Source organism: Protomyctophum bolini (genome assembly GCF_963924005.1).
Source record: "Protomyctophum bolini genome assembly, chromosome: 7".
In the NCBI taxonomy this organism is placed as follows: Eukaryota; Metazoa; Chordata; class Actinopteri; order Myctophiformes; family Myctophidae; genus Protomyctophum; species Protomyctophum bolini.
The window spans coordinates 13,506,963-13,524,473 of record NC_137868.1 but is presented as its reverse complement, the minus strand read 5'-3'; positions in this window follow the sequence as shown (position 1 = coordinate 13,524,473).

Genomic DNA, 17,511 nt, shown 5'->3' with positions numbered 1-17,511 from the left:
AATAATAGCCTACCAGGCAATTAAAACAAAATGTAGGAAACAAAAAATAAAGGCACCCATAAAAATGTCAGCATATCATCATTGTTGCGGGCAGAAAACTATTTCCATATTTCATCTGATATTGTTTATTTTTTTTACAGTATCGTATGTTTTATACTTGGTTGTATAATTCCAGTGTTGCGTAACAGCAGCAAAACATATATCCGATCACAACAATGAGCTTGTAGGTCTGCTATTTTCGTTATTTTTAAAGATTGACATGCATGCCCAAAATTGGTACACCAGGTTGAGAGTTGTTACATTTATATATTTTTTAATCAATGAAAACATATTAACAAGATCTTGTGAGTAATTAATAACTGCATTTATGGAACACAGGTTCTTTGTTCCATTTCCTGGGAAGTAACAGTTTTGGACATACAAGGTTTTCACCAGCTATAAGCCTATGAGTCTGTTCTTTGACGGTGCAATCTGCTGCAGCCCCTCACTGCTAAGGGAGTGTGAATTGACATGTAACACAGCCTGAAGAAATGTCACATATAGTTGGGCGCCTTTTTCTCTCAGGTCATTCATTGGTAATATTACAGGAATGTGATGTGAGATAGAGTAAAATGTTTCTGATAGGCCTAAGCTCTCAGCCACCGAGGTGGTATGTGTGCGGTTTCAGGGGGCGTAATTAAGCCTTATAGCCCTATATACCATATCTAAATAGATCATTAATTGTCCTGTCAAAACCAGGCATATCAGTTACAGACACAGTCCATTAGTCTAAAGCTGCCAAGACCTATCTCAGAGGGGCAGACCATATGTTTTAATTGCAAAAATAAGCAGAGCATGAAAGAGTATGACATTTACTAAACCTCCAGAGGGTGAGCATGTTAGTTTAGCGCCATGAGTTGTGGAATTCATTTGTTTACTAAACAGTAAATCCTTCCTTAATGCAAACAAAGTTCAACAAACCATGTGCAACCCAGATTCGGCACAAACAAGGGACTAAATTAATTTAGCTCCTATGCCACCAAAATGTGGAACGCCCTACCAACAGTCATTAAGACATGGAGATCCCTTGACTCCTTCAAAACTGCTCTCAAAGGGCACCTACGGACGGCTGCAATTAAAAACTGGCCCCCGTAAAATCTGAATCCCCCACCCACCCCTTTCCCCCCTCACTGTATACATGTATGTTTCTTTTCCCTTTTTACCCCTTCTATGATGATTTCCTGTTTTTACAGTATACTGTAGATGTGTATATTCGTACGTCTCTAAATGTTTTGATGAATTGAAAATGGTGGGCCACTGGGCCCTATTGTAAACAAGTGTAATGCTTTATGGTGTCGTCCACTCAGTTAATTGTATTGAGTTGTACTTGAAATGTACTGTAATTCTGCAAACTGTTAATAAATCAATCAATCAATCAATCAATCAATCCTCTGTATGTCTGTCTGTCTGTCTGTCTGTCTGTCTGTCTACTATAGGCTGTGGAAGTAAGTAAAGTAAGTAAGCTAAGTAAGTAAAGTCTGAGGCCAACATTCACGACCAGACCATACAATCCAGAGTGAGCAAGAACAACACCTGGTACATCAAATACATAGAAATAGTCATCAATAAATCATCAGTAGCGAGAATTGTCGGGAAATCCGTATATATGCACACATTTGCCAATCCGTGGTATTTCGCCGTCTTTCCATGGGTGAGACCGGGTTGCTGTCTGTCTGTCTGTCTCTTTCTATTCTTCTACTACTATCAAATGATCCAGCACAGCACCACCTCTAAAATTCAACCAGATGTCAGTGCTTTGAGATGAGTTTCTGTGTGTGCTTCCCTTTGCCTGAAGGTGGAGCCCTCATCCCAGGCACATGAATATGCTCTCTCTCTCTCTCTCTCTCCCCATTTTCAAGTTACTTACACCTGGAAAGTTGAGCAACAACATGCTGTATCATTGGAATTAATTTGGGAATCATCCAAAAAGGATATAGCCAAACTCATTTATCATGGTAATGACAAGTACAAAACCTCACTGATTGATAGTGAGCCCCGCCCCCTGTGCAAGAGAGTAAATAATTACAACACACAACATCTCAACTGTCTGCAAACCACTTTCAGATGTAAAGCCATGTGGTCTTATACCAAAGATGAAAATCATGTGATGTTTTCTCTCTTTCTCTCTCCACACACACACACACACACACACACACACACACACACACACACACACACACACACACACACACACACACACACACACACACACACACACAAACACAGTTTTGACATTAAACCTGACTTTGTTTCCAAGGTGTTCCTCTTTGTCTTCCAGGCAGAACTCTGGCTCCAGGGTGAACCATAACTCTTACCTCATTACCATGAAAGGTGCGCTTTTTCAGCAATTCTGCCCAGGTCACATCTGGCAACACCCAAAATAGATGGGGCGGGGGGGTGGGGGGGGGGGGGGGGGGGGGTGGGCAAGAGAACACTTTGAACTTCAAAGCGGGCAGTTTAGGATTGCTGGGAGGCATGGCATCCCACTGTATATACACACACGTGTAACATTGTGTCCAGTGCAGATTTATGATTTATCAGGGATTTCTCACAAAACTCTTCCCCTCTAGGCATATAGCAACCCCAATCCCCTCTGGCTGGATCGAGGGAACAAACGCACAGTAAAAGCCTCTGTGATCATTTAACTAATTGGGTTAGGGTTTGTGGTAAGTTGTCATTTAATTAGAAAGAATGTATTGATTTTCCTAGGTGTCTGCTGTACCTACTCCACAGCATCGCAGTGAAGTTTCGGGATGATCCACTAGGGGGCCTCATCTGTTCCCTGTTGATGTCACCCTGTGTTATTCTGTGAAAGGAACATCTGCTGGAGTTATGACTTCATCTTCAAAGGGGAGGGGGGGGGCGTACTGGCTGGGCCAGTCAAGGCCAGCTCTGATATGAGCTGTAGCTATATCAGAAACTAAACAGTACCTTAACTGTTTAGACGAAATACTGCAGTTAAGCGTGATATGTGGAGGAGTATCTCACTCAGTTTAACACACTCCCTTCACTGCTGTACTCTGCAAGCACTGCTATCTATGTCTAGCCTACGTCTCTACACGCACACACACACACACACACACACACACACACACACACACACACACACACACACACACACACACACACACACACACACACACACACACACAGACTTCATGTGTACACTTCACCCACCATCATCATGCACAGCCCACCATATATTCACATTCGTCACTCAAAAAGTTATTAGCGTTCAACTATCATCTGACTCAGCCTTTACTTCCACAGTCAGCCTTGGAGCATGAACACGAATCATGTTCTCCGCCAGCATGGTGCAATCAGAGAGGACGTGCACTGTCGCGCACGGTGACATGGCCCCTCTATGACTCACCACCACAGTTCTCATGTATAATTTACCACTGTATAAAAAATATCTGCTTTCATGTTTTATTAAATGCCTAACCTGTGTTTTCACAGCGCTATTACTGTATGCTAAATGTACGCATGTAGTAGTGAAACTACGTAAAGGCATTCTCTACTGCATAAAGCTGAATGTCTTCATTAAAATAAATTAAAACATAACAGTACATTTCGCTCAGTTAAATTGTCACTCTGTGTACAGCATGTGACTTCATACACAATGGGGGTTGGACTTGGAATCACTATTTTGGAAAATGGTTTAAAGACAAATAAGTGTCCAAATCCATCCAGTCCATTCAAGTAAAATGTTATCTTTAGAGTATAGCTTGTCAGATGTCAGACAGCTAAAATCAGCAGGCAGGATATGTCAACGTATGCTCTTGTACAAACTGTCCTGGGTCATTGTGACATGATGCCTGTGTTTCCAAACAACGCTGTCCATAGACTATCATTTACTTTGCTAAATATGTCACCACGCTTTGTCACTGTCTCTTTAATCAACGCATGACAAGTCTCCATTTAGCCACTGCCACTGTCGGGGTGAGGAGTCGATTCCAGAGCATGCCTCTCTGTGCCCCCAATTGGAACCACATGAGAAAAAGACAGAGAAATAACCACAAGATATATTTGCGTCCCCCCATCTTCAACACAAAAATATATAGCTTAACAAAATGTATACAGGCCAGGGAGGGCACTATTTCTGTCAGGCATCCTGTCGGTTCTGCAGAGGGCTATGCTGTTAGAACAGGTCTTACAGGAGTTTACCCACTCACTATGAGCTAAGACTTTGTTTTTATGAGAGTCAGTCCCAGAGAATAGAAAACAAGGTAACTCTATCTGTGAGCATACAGTGAGTACAGCACAGAAAGAGCCAGGAAGAGAGTGGGCTACCCTGGGTCAGGCCATATCCTTCCGGACTGTCACTGTACTGTATCTCGCTCTACCATACAACTGAGTAGGACTTCCTGGGTAGTGTGGAAATAAGTAAGGAATATCCTATACAAAGCATTCATGTGGATATGAAGCATAATTAATTCAAAGATTGGACATAGTGGACACTGGACAGAGAAGTAGTGGAAGAGTGTGGTGTAGGCATAATATCAGTGACACAGAGGGTCATTCTTGGATCATAATGGCACAACTCAGACTCAATGACAGCACCCATGGTGATTTTACTGGGAGACGAGTACAATCAGAGCTGTAAGCCCTACATTCAAATAGTTATTTTTTTATGTAATATCTCAAACTAGAATCAAATGTTATGAGTCCGTAAGGCCAATCACCAATTCAACAAAAAAAAGTGTCACCTGATGGCATCCTAAATTCATGTCTTGATGTTCTCATTTCCAACGTAGGCAGATGGTTGTCTATATTTGTAGATATTTACTCAGTTAAAATGACCAATATCACTAGAATAGTATTTAAATTATTTGTGTTTTCCTCCCATTTAAACATCTCATCTGTCATTATTGTGTGTGTGTGTGTGTGTGTGTGTGTGTGTGTGTGTGTGTGTGTGTGTGTGTGTGTGTGTGTGTGTGTGTGTGTGTGTGTGTGTGTGTGTGTGTGTGTGTGTGACACATTGCCCCAGAGCTTTACAGAAAATGTCAGGCGGTAGAGGGAGGCAACGGTAGCGTGTGTGGGGTTTGTGACTCAGCATGGACGGTGATGAGAGAGGACAGACTTCCACAAAGCAGCATCAGGCTGAGGCAACATCTGAATATTGCATTAGAACTGTGGAGCCATGCAAAACCCCCAACTCTCCCTAACGTCCCTTCACCATCATCACCCTCATGCAAACCCCCAACTCTCCCTAACGTCCCTTCACCATCATCACCCTCACCCCCAAGGCTCTGCAGCCACTCTCAGTCAAGCTGCAGATGCTAATGCTGCTCAGACAGTATGAAGAAGAGAGATCCGTTGAAACGCGTTGATTGATTAATTGATTGATTGATTGATTGATTGATTGATTCATTCATTAATTGAATACTTTATTAGACAGAAATGCAAACAGCACAGTTTGCATTTCAGTACAGTCATACACTTGGTCTAAACCACACCAGCTGCAAATCCTTGCAACAGAACAAACCACACCAATGCAACTCCTTGCAACTGCCATTGGAAATAATGGTTGCAAGTAGTTGCATGTTGCAAGGAGTTGCATCTGGTGTAGGGCTTAAAAGGAGAACACAAAAAAGTCCTGAGTACTTGATTCCATTGAGGCCCTATGTATCCAATTCATCAACATACTGTACTGTAGCATAAAAAAGTACACCGAAATACAATATCATCAACAGAATATAAAACACTATATGTAAAAGGCGGTAAAGAAGGAGTGAATGCCGTCACCTTTCTATGGGAGAAGTGAGATTTACCTCCTCCTTTGGCTTCATGAAAGATGGATTTTCAGGCCTGTTTTGAAGGAGACCAATGATCCACATTTTTAAGGGATGGAGTCAGGGCATTCCACAATATATTGTTTATTGTATGAAAACATGGCTTAAAAGTGACATACTTTTCCTCTGGTTATCTTTACTTCTATTTCTACTCATATTCTGTAGGCACAGGCCTAGGCTGTCTGTGCCCTAGGCCTAGACTCTAGAGCATTATTCACACAGTTTCCCATGGCTATAGCTGTGAGCCACAGTTTGCTGACGTGTGTCTGTCTGGTGTAAACGCGAGGACATGATGATTATGTAGGTGCTGCTACTGTGAGGAGAGCGAAACTGAGCTACTGTTTTATTCAGTTTGTGTAAGGAGCGGCTGACCACAGGGACCCATTTTGGATCAGACCCAAAACCACAAGACCCAGTGTATACATACTGTACTGTGTCAAGTAAGGGAGGGTGGCACATGCAGCCATAAGCAAGGAATAAAAGCTTTCAGGCCTTTATGAGAGGGACCTGCATTCAAATCTAAAATACATTAGCCACTTACATTGAATATTTAGTTGACCGGAGTCCCCCAGGTCTCTTGTTTTCGCTCTATATCCTAAATGTCTGTTGAAAGTAACTCTTTAACATGCTCACAACGTGACGCATACCGGTAGTGAGCTTGTAGATCAGCTATTTCTTTTCCGAATGCTCGCCCCAGAAAGGGATGCTAGGGTTCAAGTGGTTAGGAAATCCTGAGGGGTAGAAACAATAGGCTATGTAATGGAAATTACACCCAGAAATATCAATAACAGCGTCCTGAAATTTAGAGATTTGGATAAAAAGAAAAGAACAGAAAAAAGTGGGTTCCCTACACTGTGCTTCATAATCCCTCAGAGGTTTATATTACTGTAATCGACAGGAAGAGAGGTTACAGTGCAAACATGTGGTATTGTGCGTCACCATCACCTCTGAAAAGGTAAAATAAAGGCTGAGCACGCCGAAGGCACACAACAGCCTAACCTGATCTAACTGGACACAAAAAGTCATGAGTCACAGGCACATTTTCACCAAATGAGATTTACCGTAAACCACAATAGGCTTTGAGAGAGAGAGCTAGGCTCACAGATGATCAGCAATTTGAAACACTACTACAGTACGCTCAGTGCACATCTGACATGAACAGTCACTGTCAACTAACAATGCCTACTGGAGAGCCAGACATGCAGTGGTTGGTTCCTAACCACAGGAGCAATACAATAGACAAGTGGTGTTCTGTAATCGGTTCTACCCACTAATGGATTCCAGTCGAAGACATCATCGACTATAATGGAGGTCTGTCACAGTTGATCGTGTGGACTGTAAAAGTTAAGGCAACATAACACTTGGTGGATGATTGTATCCAGTGGTCTTACATTACCAGTAGTGCATGTTTATTTGTGTGTGGATAATCTTTTGTTATCCACACACACACACATGCACGCATGCATGCACGCACGCACGCACGCACGCACGCACGCACGCAATAAAACAGACACTAATTTAAGAGTGTCAAAAAATGGACCGTTGCAGGTCTGAACAAAATCAAAAGGAAATCTCAGGCGAGACTATCCAGATTAATGAATTCTCTTCATCCCATTCACTTCCTCTACTGTGATTGGATGAGCACATGATCTGTATGGAACCATAGTTTACAACGTGATGAACCCATGAGACCTTTGTCTGAATAAGGCCATTGTCTTGAGTCTGGACTCCACAATAACAACACCAAAGGAAGATGTGGCAAACTAACAACAATTGTTCTGTTTTTGGGAGAGGAGAGAGAGAGAGAAAGAGGGGGCGATTGTGAGGTTCCTCCACGCCTGAGAAGAACGTAAAGATGGGCGGAGAGAGGAACAATGCCTCATGTCATCATCATGCTTGTTTTGGGACACAACTTGTAAAACGTTCTCTAATATCTGAGAGAAGAAGAATGGGGCCGTGTGACGTGATGTGTGTGTGTGTGTGTGTGTGTGTGTGTGTGTGTGTGTGTGTGTGTTTTACTTTGTGTGGCTGCAAGCAAGGTACATGCATTTCGCTAAATTTGATGTGTTTTTGGAGAGAATGTGTGTGTGTTCATGTGTGTGTGTGTGTGTGTGTGTGTGTGTGTGTGTGTGTGTGCACGTGCCTGCGTGCGTGTTTGAAGTCTATAGATTAAAGCAAGGCTTAACAACCAAGCAATATGTAGCATGCTCGTATGGTGTATTATTTATTCATAGGGAACTAATTGAGGGTCAGGCCCTTTGGCTACCAAAGGAATGCATTATCCTTGTTATGTACAGTGCAAAGCAGTAGCCATCTAGAGTTTGTCTATCCTATATAATAAAATTGGTTTACTGGCAGGTGGGCAGATCTGATGTCACGCTCATGTCACCATGGCAAAGCCATAACCATATAAGGAGTTCCCAATGCAGCTACTCCCAAATATGGAGCGTTGAGTGTGTTGTCTAACCTCAATGTGTCGTCATGGCGTCGGGCGCAAACAAATCAGTCAGTTCCATATATGGGCACAAAAGGGGGCATGCCCAATGCCCATATATGCATATATGGCATCTGCAAGATGGTAATGGAACTTTTTCTACTATTTATATCTTTTGTAAATAAGACAACTTCCGTGGGTTCCCTCAGTTTAAAATATGAAAAATGATATAAAGACATACAGTAAAGTACTGAACAATAGCCATGGAGATTAAACTCAAAGGTTTTCTGGTACCCTCACTGCTGAGGTACCGTAACTCTGTCAGAGTGCACAGAAAGGAATGAAGAACCTGACACTATCTCACCCACCACTGCATGGACTGGAAATAATTGATGATCTCCAACTCCAAGTTAAATCGGGACAGATCCTACATAGATGTGAGCTTGGTTTCTTATTAATGACATCGACTGTAATTTCAGCCTCTCATTTGGTATTAACTTCATTCACCGCAATTGACCCTGAATTATCCGATGCAGTTCAGCACTGATGTGAGCTACAGTATCTCCACTTTGACATGAATGTGGCTATATCAAATTGAGTTGTGATGTATTAGTAGTAATGTTAGACATGGCGTAATTTCCACAGTTTAAATTACTTAATTACATACGGTACTCACTTGCATGCTCATGAACAAACATGCACACGCGCACGCACGCACGCACGAGCACACACACACACACACACACACACACACACACACACACACACACACACACACACACACACACAGCATCTTCGCACACATACAAAGCAAATGTTTGTCTCAGTCCTGCACCAGACTTGCTTCCTTTGGCTTGTCTAGAAACAGACAAACATTTCCCCTTGACTCACCTTACAAGTCTACGCTCTAGTCTATGTTTGCTTCTACTGCGTCTCTGAGTCTGGCTCATACCCTACCTCCTCTCTGGGAGCACAGCCCAGCCCTGCCAGTTGACCCTACCTCCTCTCTGGGAGCACAACCCAGCCCTGCCAGTTGACCCTACCTCCTCTCTGGGAGCACAACCCAGCCCTGCCAGTTGACCCTACCTCCTCTCTGGGAGCACAGCCCAGCCCTGCCAGGTGCCAGTGGTGGACAGTAATAACAAAGTCAATTTAACTTAAAGGAGTAGTTCACCCCCCTACCCCTCATGAAGCCTTGAATTGCTATATACACCATGAGGTGCATGCATAGTCAAAATTACATTGTATTGAGTGTTCCAGCTTGTGTCCTCAGTGCATTCCTTCTGTCTGTCTGTCTGTCTGTCTGTCTGTCTGTCTCACACACACACACACACACACACACACACACACAAACACACACACACACACACACACACACACACACACACACATGTGCACGCACGCACGTGCACAAACGTGCGCACACACTCGCACAAACATATTGCAAAGCCTTGGGGATCAGGGGGAGAAGTGGGCCAAGAACAATACAACTGCCATGTGAAGTTGAACCTTGCATTTCCCTATCTTCTTCCCTCCTTCTGCTATTCTCTCTCTCTCTCTCTCTCTCTCTCTCTCTCTACTCCCTATCTATGGCCTGCTGACACAGCTGCAGGTTATAGGTTCCAACTCTGATAGATTTCATCTGTATTTGTTTGCTTGTGTGTGTGTGTGTGTGTGTGTGTGTGTGTGTGTGTGTGTGTGTGTGTGTGTGTTTAGTAAGTAGAATTGTGTGTGTGTGTGTGTGTGTGTGTGTGTGTGTGTGTGTGTGTGTGTGTGTGTGTGTGTGTGTGTGTGTGTGTGTGTGTGTGTGTGTGTGTGTGTGTGTGTGTGTGTTAATCAAAGAGATAGAGTGGTACAGGGAGTGGAAATCCATAAATTATTCTAGATAGTGAAAAGGCATTCAGTCTCTTAATCATTGTCACTCAATGAAAACCTCAGTTGACAAGGTCAACCCTTATATATATCATCTTGGCCATGAGGCCATCTGGACAATCTTGGCCATCTTGACCATCTTGGCCATCTTGACCATCTTGGCCATCTTGAGCTCCTCCATGGTTAGTTTGTTTACGCCTCTAACAGTACAGTCTAACGAGTTACACACATGCATCCGATACTTCACACATACGTACCGACGAGTGTGCATCGTTTCCGTATCCGCTCTAGAGTCTAGATCTAGAGCGGATCAGCAGTCTGCAAAGCAACTCCACCCCAACCCAGTCTACCATTATAAATACACACTCAAACCCACAGTTCCACCAAGGCTCGTGAAAATAGTAATAATATTACTTTTGGAAGAAAGTAAATAATGTGAAAGTAACTAGTTAAGTTACATATTACTGGAAAAAAGTAATAATATTACTGAAAGTAATACTTAAGTTACTTGACAACACTGCTTATTATCAACACTAACCCTAATCCAGATATATCATGGGACATCAGAGGGGACACCTAACTAATTTAACCTTAACCACTTAAACCCTCTAAAATAGCCCACTGCACGCTATAACGCATCGCAATGTGACCCATTGTGAGCTTGTAGATCTGCTATATTTGGCAAATATCCACCCAGAATATGAATGCATGGGGTTCAAGCGGTTAACTTCCCTTGGAGTTTCCCATCACCAACACCATAACTAATTTCCTTCAGATGCAAAAAGTCGCTAAATGATTCACATGTTTTGGTCACTCAAGAGTTTTCAGACTTGAGCGATATGTTTTTGTTACCATTGTGATATCAGATTCAGAGATTTGCCTGAAAGCATATGATTCATGTAGGCTAACTGGAAATAAGGAAGTGAGAAACACATGAAGGAATTGTTACAGAGATTGTACTCATTGCCCCTCTCATGAATTCCACATCCACATTGAGATAAACACAGTGAAAATAGCCAATCTAAGCTAACATGGTGTAATTTCGTATGTATGTGTGTGCGTGCTCGACTGCTCGCTTGCGTGTGTGGCACACACGCACGCGAGCAGCTGAGCATGCACTGTGTGCAACATGTGTGTATTTGGTTGATTGCATACACAAATGTGTTTACATGTGTACTGTACAATATATAACCAAGCAGGCTGTGTATATGAGTGATTGTGTGTGCAGTGCTGAGTTTGCTTGTGGATGTGTATTTGGATGTGTGCATAACTGTTTGTTTACATATCGTGAGTATATATCCAAGCAGGCTGTGTATTTGTGTTTGGTTCTGTAGGTATGAGTTTGTTTTTCTGTGTGTGCTCTGGTTTGTGTCACTCATTCATTGATAAGGGGCTGTCCCTTCCTGGGACACGACACTGAGACGCAACCAGAGAAGGGCTCTCTAACCTGTTTATAGCATCCTCCTTGTTAACGCTAGCCCTCTAGAGAAAACACAGAAACCTCCTGCTGATAAAGAAAGAGTAGCAGGGTTAAGAATAACAATCAGACAAATGGGCTTTAAGAAAATGTGGCAGTTTTCTCACCGTTGATATCAGAGCAGTTAGTAGGTTGTATTGATAGCTAAATGCCATTCTGCTACTTGTAGATGAGCCGTTTGCAACGGATCACAAAAGCGGGAAGCCCCAAACCCAGATTCGGCTCAAACATGGAGTTAAATTAATTTTGCTCCTATGCCACTAAAATGTGGAACGCCCTACCAACCAACAGCCGTTAATAAATGTGAACGCCTAGACTCAAAGAGCACGGGCGGCTGCACTTTATTTCTATACTGTATTGTACTGACAAAATAGGGTAAAATTTAAGTGATAGTTAGGTTTGTGTGTCTATATTTACCTCAACATTCCAAATTTTACAGGCTACTTTATTCCCCATCTTCTACAATAACCATTTAAAGAATAGATAGAATCAGAGAACAAAACTGATTAATTCAAAACAATTCATTAAAACAACATACAAATATATGTATAATGCCACTATAGGAGTCTTAGGATGTTCGGGATTGGAAGACACCATGCATGGACCATCTGTACTACATGTTCTAGAGTCCAGTTAAGTTATACTGGTCAAGCAGAAGAGGAAGGTCGTGGGTTGGGACTGGTGGGGGATTGGACTCCAGACAGAGATTTACCACTGCCCTCGAGGTCCCTTTATGACAACAAACCCACTCTGGACAACTGTGTTGGGCACATAAAGGGTGTCAGTGTGTCAGACCATGGCGTCAAAAGCAGTTGTGTCCAGTTTTAGTCATTTTATGACCGTGTCCGTGTGACACTGGCATGGGAGTACCCTGAGGTTATCCATGACTGGAGCCAGACGTCTGTGCGTCTGCCCCCCTGCCCCTGTCACTGCTCGCCATATGGGTCGGTGTCCACCATTCCCCCCCCCCCCCAGGGTAGCTCTGGACCGGTCCTCAAACTGCTGATGTGAAGGGGGAGTGGTTCAGGAGTGCTAATAGATCAAAGGAGTAGTATGCGACCAGCTATTCAAAATGTAAGTCACGGTAAGCCTCCAGGTTTCACTGTGAGCCGGTAGCCGAAGACAATGTGATTTTGATTTAGGTCAAAGAGTCTGGAACTGGGGGAACGTTCAAACGCCACTGAGTTAAAGGCCAAGACCACCGCTTTGATTGGCGGCCGTGAAACATGGCCAGAAGCCGGGCAACATTCCAAAACTGAAGAATCAATGGTTTGCAAGCACAGACAACTAAAAGAGGTTGGTGACAAAAACTGCAAAAGGGGGAACCATTTGTCAGAATGGGGAGATACTGTACACTGTACAGTATATTTCAAGTGACTGTACATTAGTTTTTCCCCTTGGCAGCAAACTCATTAGAAACAAATAGCCATTTTCTCTATGGAATTACATCAAAGTTAAAGTAAAGTTTTACATTTAGACTGTGAGTTTGATAAGACCTGTCAGATGGAAATATTCAACTTTAAAAGTGGGCCACATTCTTTTCTTTGGCTTTGATCCATGTATTCTTTCCATGTGGTTTTATGGTCATTTGGATACTGGTCGACTCAGGTCTTGGCGCAAACTGGTTGTCTGGTTCCTGTCTCTGTCAAATAAGAGTTATTAAAGGACAGGGAGTGCTTCGGCACCTTGGTACGATATATTTGACCTTGCAGTAAGTTACTGTGCTGTAACACTTGTTAACCAAAGCATCGTTTGGCCTACTCAGGGTCTTAACAATGTGCCCCAATTATTAGTAATGAGCAAAAAAAGAATAATGCAGGTGTGATAGTGTGATGGAAATGTTATTCCATTCATATGTAGGTATCACATTTTATATTTCAGTTCAAAATGCAATAGCCTCAGTGGAGGAGCTACTGATTATACGACCGAATGAAAAAGTGAGACGCATATCTCCACATCTGGTGTCCCTACACGTCATGTCCACTTAGCTTTGTGTTTTGGGACAACATAAGTGATGATGAGCACCTGTGTAATAACATCCGACTGACCCACCGGTTCAAAAAGCCGGGCCAGCACGTTGAGTGAGCATGAGCCCATGCGTGTCCCCGCAGGTTGAAACCCCTACATGGTTAGAAGCCGGCGTCTCCTGTTGAGAGACAACCACAAAGACACGCCAGACCTCCAGGGTGTGAGGGAACAATAGGGCCTGTCACATGACCACTTACTGTTCTCAACACCTCTGTTGCCGGACAGGTGGTGAGACCGCCGTCCAACTTCTCCTTCGCCTTCCTCCTGCATTAGAGATAAGGAACATCCTCTTCCAGTGGACTTCAACTGAGGGGTTGTTACAATGGGAAAAAACACAACCATTAGCGCATGTTATTGGCTTTCCTTTGGCATGGCTTTGTTGACTTGTCAACGACTAAACCGTGAGTAGGCCTACGTTTGTAAAAAAGTATCTCTCCCATGCGATCTCAGTAATTGGTGTAGCTCAGTGGTTCCCAAATGGTGTGCACTGTGCAGTCCGTGTGACGTGGGATTTTGTACACATTATTATTGCAACATACAAAAATAATGAATAATAATATATTTGTATTTACTATCAGTACATTGAGGACACTCATTTCCCAATACAGGCATAAATTCTATACCCTAAAATACACATTTTCTGGGCCGTGGCTCAGCGGTCCAGGCACCTTGGCTGGTAATCCAGTCTGGCAGTGTGCCGCGGGTTCGACTCCCGATCCCGACGGCCTTTACTGCATGTCATCACCCCTGCTGTCTGTCCCTCCAAAAATAAAGGCGAAAGCCACAAAAAATTTAATAAAATAAAATACACATTTGAACAACTTACAAGTGTAACCTGGTGTTACAATTGTGAGTATGTCATTACAGGCGAAAATGTTACATTTTATTCATGTATTTAAACAAAATCAATAACTGGGAGAATAGCTGATCTACAAGAGCACAATGCTATTTGTGCTATATGAATACAGGTGTATCTTGAGATTTTGACTTACCTTGGGCATAAGGTTTGAGGATACCCAGCATAAAACAGCTGTATATCATTGGTCAACCAACCTGCATACATATGGAACTGATTTTGCCAGAGCCTGTTGCCAAAGGGGTACAGTAAGTGGCAGTGGCTCGTATGGAATGTGGAAACCTCCCCAACATGACTAATTGGAGGTGTGCGCCGCAATTAATCTGGAATAGAACCAGCTAGGGTTTACTGCCTTGAGTGAGCTGTGAGCTGTGTTGTGTCCTTGCAGTGTGTGAGTGCATATATGTTTCCCAGACCGGGACAATTAGGGTGGATCTAGCCCCAGGTCTGTTCTGTGCCAAGCATTTGACGGATTCTTTCTGAGTGGATGGCCGGATTGTTGGCAGCCTTCCCTCCTGTGATCAAGAAGTCGTTTAATGTCTGCCTTGCTTCCAGCAAGCAATGGCTTTTTGTCCAGTTTTATCCTCCAATATGGGCCATGACTGCTGGCAAGCATAGCTAGAGAGTCCATAAATGTCAACCTGAAGAGATATGAAAATCATAGAGTATGTCCAAGAGTATATCGTCGCTGTCTGCGGAAACCTTATATGTCCAAACCCATTTGTTTTCAGGAAAAGGAGAATAGTACCTGTGTTCCAATTGATCCAATGTAGTTATTATAGTATAGTTGTTTTTTTAAATATATCTTCATGTATTTATGGAGAAACAAAAACATAAAAAGATGAAAAATGGAGATACAAGGTTTCTGTCTAAAAGTGACGATATTCTGAAATCATGCATTGCAGAGATAATAAAGTTTGCACACATTTGTGTATTTAACAGGGAGAGTCTTCCAACACTCACAGTTTTGCATAATGAAAAGGTATGATCAAATATTTGCATTTGGAAATCCCTTCCTGGCTTCATTCTGTAAAATATCAACGCTCACACATTTCAATTTCACAATTCACTCACACATTTTCCCAACACTGTGAGGTTCACTGAGCAAATGCACATCACAATAATTGTTATCCTTGTTACAACAAACATCCTTGTTTTGACAATGCTCAAATATTATTGCAGGTGGCATGATTGCCACCTACAATAATATGCCACCTACAATGATTGCACATACAGCTCTAAGACACTGACCTACATTCAAAAAGGAATCCTCTAGTTTCGCATGTTTGTTTTCATAGAAAGCCTAAACGTATTGGTTTGTGCTGTTTATATGCAGACCTATTAGCTGATTGACCTCTGAGCCAGGCACAAGCACACTTTTCTTAAAGCATATTGGTCTGTGGGCTCTGCTCATTCTATGTCTACCATTGTCTCGCTAGGACAAAAACAGTCACCCAGAGGCTACAAATATCTGAGCTAACTGGAAATACCCAGCCCTCTGGAGAATGTTTGTCTTTGAGGCGCTTCTTGTCTGTACTTACACAAATATTGTTCTTTAATATGAGAAAATATTGCATGCGCCGCATTCCTGGCGCTCTCATTGCACGCTTCGCATTCCCGCCACCTTGACCACCTTTCTTGCCAAACAATGGGGCTGAAGGGCTGAGCTGTCCAACAGAACAGGTCAGTGGGTGGCTCTGGTCAACAACACATGGCTTTAGCACCTCTGGCAACAGATGCATAAATCAGAACCCTGGCATGTCATGGTTTAACCAATACAAGACCTCCCCTCAGTCACTATCCATGTAAGCCCAAACACTCCTTCATTTGGAGTAAACAATTTTAACATATTTAAAGCTCTGAGAGCATGTCCCTCGCTTTTTTCTCTTTCTGAGCAAGATTGTGAGTGCTAAGCAAAACAGTGCGTGGGACATGGCAGACATCACCAGAGGTCAACTCTAAACAAAAGGCGTCGTAACTGAGATGGGGTGGGTTCAGAGTGGGGTAAAGGTCAGGGTAGAAGGCAAGGTAAAGATTGGAAGTATCTGGAAGGAACATGCTCAGGTCAACCTTTACAGGTCAATCTCCAGAGCCTGATATGAATTGTGGGATGAGAAGGGTACATAGAATCACCTCTTTAAATCTTTTGGTGTAGTGATTAAAGCTGCTGTCATTTTGACTGCATCTAATCTGTTTTTTTCCACTTTATCTGCAGGACTTCTGCAAATACAATTATGTAATAATACTCAGGGGAGTGAACTGCCTTTCTTCTTCCTTGTTTCATGCAGCCTAATGAGGCTGCATGAAACAGCAGAGGAGTAAGTATAAGATATCTCCTCTTTTGATCCTCCATTATAACAGGAACTGATTTTACAATGGCTAATGTGTACCGTATACTATACTGTATGAAACAATGTAAACTCATGTAAACTCATGTTAGAGTTACAATGCTTAATGTTCAGATGCTTTCCTTCCACGCAGAGGATGCTGGGTGGAGATAGATCAACAACTAACTAGCCAGATCAACAGATGTATACAGTACATTGAGTCCAAGGGAAGTCCAGGGCTATCCTTTATCTGTGTCAGGGTGGCACATAGCCAGAAACAATCTTGAACATAGGAAGTCCTCCTAATAGCCCCTCATTCAGTCCATGAACTCATTATAAAGGCTCAGACAGGAGGGCACCGCCAACTTTACGCAATGTCACGACATTAGATGCACCCCAGGCAACAACCCCCCACAGTGCTCTTCCTATGGAAGACAAAAGTATTACAAAGTACCACTACACATCAGAGGATGCCTCCATTACCTCTGTGCCTCCAAATAGCCACCACATGGCTCACAAAAAGCGGCCATCAGTGAAAGATGCCAGAAAATGGTCTGAGGTGGACCAGAACAGGAAGCTCACGTAACATGATTTCCTCCCCTCAAGGTGTCATTTATCAAGTGTGTAGGTCTGTATCCGTGTGTGTGTGTGTATCCGTGTGTGTGTGTGTATCCGTGTGTGTG